We start from the raw sequence: 4,471 nt of genomic DNA on the forward strand, positions 1-4,471 counted from the left end.
AATGGGTATGAATAGAAGGGCTGATATGAGTAACATTAACAGGTTGACTAGAGTTTTAAAAGTATTCTCATGAGGTAAATCAAATTACCATCTCAGGATGATGAGAGTGAAGAAAAAAACACTTTAGAATCAGAAAGACCGAATTCACTCCTGGTGATGTATCCTTGGGCACAGACTTCTCAGAGCTTTGGTTTCCTCATCTTAAATAAGTGGATGATAATACCTATTTCTCAGGCTTTTTGTAAGTCTCAAATGAGATAAATGAGGTCTAGAATAGAGCCTGGGACACACTAGGTGCACAGAGTTGTTGATTTTCTTTTATCTTTGACGCACAACTTCAGGCACAAAGAAATTACTTTCTATGAAAGAATGGAAATACCTTAACTTGCGTATAAAAATTCGTAATTTTACCTCTAACCCTGCTTTATGTCTACACATTCACACAATCCACTCCCCGTTTTCTGAGGTGATCAACTGAGGCAACTTAAATCCTACTTCAACCAGGGTGAGGAATGAATAAATACACGTGTAAGTAGTAAATAATTTAGGTGAAGAAAAGCACCAATTTCAACTGAATTGCTTGGACTTTTAAATTCCTTTTTCAGGTTTGACAGTGATCGCTTGCATGGGTAACAGCTTCAACAAAATGTGGTAAACCATCAAGAAATATGAAGATACATCTCTAGTTTCATTTGAAATTTTGGTTGCCATCATGAAACAAATAATAATGTATACATTTTTTCACATTGGTTTATCTTCTAGAAATTTTGATGGCTTTTAATAAAATCTGGCACATAAGTAAGTTTCAGAGACATTGATAAGAAAAATGGGTAAACTACTGTCTTAAACTGAGTGTATTATCTGAAATCTACAAGAGGCCCCCCCCCCAAAAAAATCACATACTAACAATCTATAAACTATTAGCTTTCACAAGGTTGGGAATCATGAAGACAGGACCCTCTCTGAATTCTGCATGCCACACCAAGAGAAATGAAAACATATGTTCATAAAGCATTACTCATAATCACCAAAAACTGAAAACAATCCAAGCGTTCTTCAACTTTTGAAAGGGTTAAAAATTGTATTATGTCCATATAACGGAATATCACTTAGCAATGAAAAGTAACAAAATATGAATACATGCTACTACATGGATGTTGCCTCAAAATCACTATAATAAATGAAAGTAGCCAGACCCAATAAACTACATATTGTGTAGAAAAGGCAGTTACAGAGATAGAATCACGTGTCAAAATTCACTCGACAGCCGTGGGTTTGGTTTCTTTTTTTTTTTTTGGTATGCTTGAAAGAATGCTGGAACTGTTTTATTTTAAAAATTGGTATTTACAAAACAGTGAAATTGAATTCTTTTCATCTATTTAAGGTCCCTGTGTGGTGTAAATGGTTTGCGCTCAGCTGGTAACCTGAACATTGAAATCACCCAGCTTCACTGTGGAAGAAAAGGCCTGGTGATATGTTTCAGTAAAGGTTGTTGTTAGGTGTTAGGTGTTAGGTGCCATTGAGTCAGTTCCTACTCGTAACAGCCACATGCACAACAAATTGAAACGTTACCCTCACAATCATTGAGCGTTGTGTTGCAGCCACTGTGTCAATCTATCTTGTTGCGGGGCTTCCTGTTTTCAATGACCCTCTGCTTTACCAAGCATGATGTCCTTCTCCAGGGACTTGTCCCTCGTGATAACATGTCCAAAGTACCTGAGATGCAGTATCTCCATTCTCATTTCTAAGGAACATTCTAGCTCTACTTCTTCCAAGACAGACGTGCTCGTTCTTCTGGCAGTCCATGGTATATACAGTATTCTTCTCCAACACTGTATCTTCCTTATTCATTGTCCTGGTTTCACACCTACACAAGGCTATTGAAAACACCCTGGCTTGAGTCAGGTGCACCTTAGTTCTCAATATGTTATCTTTGCTTTTTAACACTTTAGAGAAATCTCTTACAGCAGATTGCCCAATGCAATATGCCCTTTGATTTCTTGACTGCTGCTTCCATGGGTGTTGATTGTGGATCCAAGTAAAACGAAATCCTTGACAACTTCAATCTTTTCTCCATTTATCATGATGTTGCTTATTGGTCCAGTTGGGTGGATTTTTGTATTCTTTGTGTTGAGGTGTAGTCCATACTGAAGCCTGCAGTCTTTGGTTTTCATCAGTAAATGCTTCAAGTCCTCTTTGCTCTCAGCAAGCACGGTTGTGTCATCTTGTACTGTACATTGTTAATGAATCTTCTTCCAATTCTGATGCTGAGTTCTTCTTCTTATAGTCCAACTTTTTGGATTATTTTCTCAGCATAGAGATTGAATAAGTATGGTGAAAAATACCACCCTGACACACATTTTTCTGATTTTAAACCATAGAGTATCACCTTGTTCTGTTTGAATGACTGCTTCTTGGTCTATGTACAGGTTCAGCATGAGCATAATTAAGTGTTCTGGAATTCCCAGTACAGACTACAGCCAAAAATCCCTTTGGAGCAGTTCTACTCTATAACACATGGGGTTGTCATGGGTTGGAATAGACTCGATGGCAAAAAAATTGGTTTTTGGTTTATATACCAAAAACCCACTGCCGTCGATACATCAACCTAAAATGCACAAGATGGCACAGAAGATTTTAAAAATAGCAGGTTCTCAAGCAAAAATATTTAAAGGCCTTCATTCTAAATCAGTGTTTGAAAGTCTCCAGTCTTTCAGCAAGTTCTCGCACTCTGCACAAACACCACAAAGAGTACATTTTTGCATAGTGAGAAAACCTTTTCAAACCTATCAGCAAGTGTAAAAACCAAGAAAAACCCATTGCCGTTGAGTCAATTTCAACTCATAGTGAGTGTATAGGACTGAGTACAACAACCTCATAGAGTCCAAAGGTTGTAATCTTCACAAAACCAGGCTGCTACATCTTTCTCCCAAGGAGCGACTGGTGGGCTTGAACTGCTGACCTTCTGATTAGCAGCCAAGTGCTTAATAACTGCACCACCAGGGCTCCTTATCAGCAAGGGTAGACGAGTTAAAAATATTTCCAGAGAATTTGTATTGGGACCTGGGACCTCTTCCAGACTCTGGACCCAGTGAGTTTTGCTGGCTTAATCCCTTCCCCAGAAGCCCTTTGATAGCACAAATGGTTAACATGCTCGGCTGCTAACTGGAAGGTTGGAGGTTGGAGTCCACCCAGAGTCACATCAAAAGAAAGGCCTGGAGATCTATTTCCTCAACATCAGACATTGAAAACCCCATAGAACACAGTTCTTTTCTGAAATACACGGGGTCACCATGAGCCATAGTCAACTCAACAGCAACTGGCTTGGTTTGGTTTTTGGACTTCCTTCCCCCACCCACCCTCCTTCTACCGCCCCCTTCTCTGCTGGCCCTGCCACCCGAAGAACTATAATGCCTGTTGCTGTTCCTGTTAAGTGTTGTTGGGTTGGTTACAACTCATAGCGACCCTAGGTACAGAGGAACAAAACACTCCCCGACCCTGCATCAACCTCACAATCATTGTTGTGCTTGAGCCCATTGTTGAAGCTGCTGTGTCAATTTATTTCATTGAGGGTCTTCCTCTTTTTTACTGACCCTCTACTTTACCAAGCATGAAGTCCTTCTCCAGGGACTAATCCCTCCTGATAACATGTCCAAAGTATGTGAGAAGTAGTCTCGCCATCCTTGCTTCTAAGGAGCAATCTTATTGTACTTCTTCCAAGACAGATTTGTTCATTCTTTTAGCAGTCCACAATACATTCAATATTCTTCACCTACACCACAATTCAATTCTTCTTCGGTCTTCTTTGTTCATCATTTAGCTTTCCCATACATATGAGGCTATTGAAAACATCGTGTCTTCTTTCAGGTGCACCTTAGTCTTCAAGGTGACATCTTTCCTTTTCACTACTTTAAAGAGGTCTTTTGCAGCAGATTTGCCCAATGCGATGCATCCTTTGATTTCTTGACTGCTGCTTCTACGGGAGTTGATTGTGGATCCAAGTAAAATGAAATCCTTGACAATTTCAATCTTTTGTAAGTTTAGCATGATTTGGCTCATTCGTTCAGTTGTAAAGATTTTTTTTTCTTTATGTTGAGGTATAATCAATTCTGAAGGCTCTGGTCTTTGGTCTTAATGAGTAAGTGTTTCAAGTCATCTTCACTTTCAGCAAGCAAGGTTGTTTCATCTTTATAAAGTAGGTTGTTAATGAGCCTTCCTCCAATCCTGATGCCCCATCCTTCACATAGTCCATTTTCTCAGGTTATTTGCTCAGCAAACAGATTGAATAAGTATGGTGAAAGGATACAACCCTGACACACACCTTTCCTGACTTTAAACCATGCAGTGTCCCTTTTTCTGTTAGAACGATGCCTCTTGATCTAAGTACAGGTTCCTCATGAGCACAATTAAGTGTTCTGGAATTCCTATTCTTTGCAAAGTTATCCATAATTTGTTACGATCCACACAGTCG

The sequence above is a fragment of the Loxodonta africana genome, chromosome 8 (assembly GCF_030014295.1).
Source record: "Loxodonta africana isolate mLoxAfr1 chromosome 8, mLoxAfr1.hap2, whole genome shotgun sequence".
In the NCBI taxonomy this organism is placed as follows: domain Eukaryota; kingdom Metazoa; phylum Chordata; class Mammalia; order Proboscidea; family Elephantidae; genus Loxodonta; species Loxodonta africana.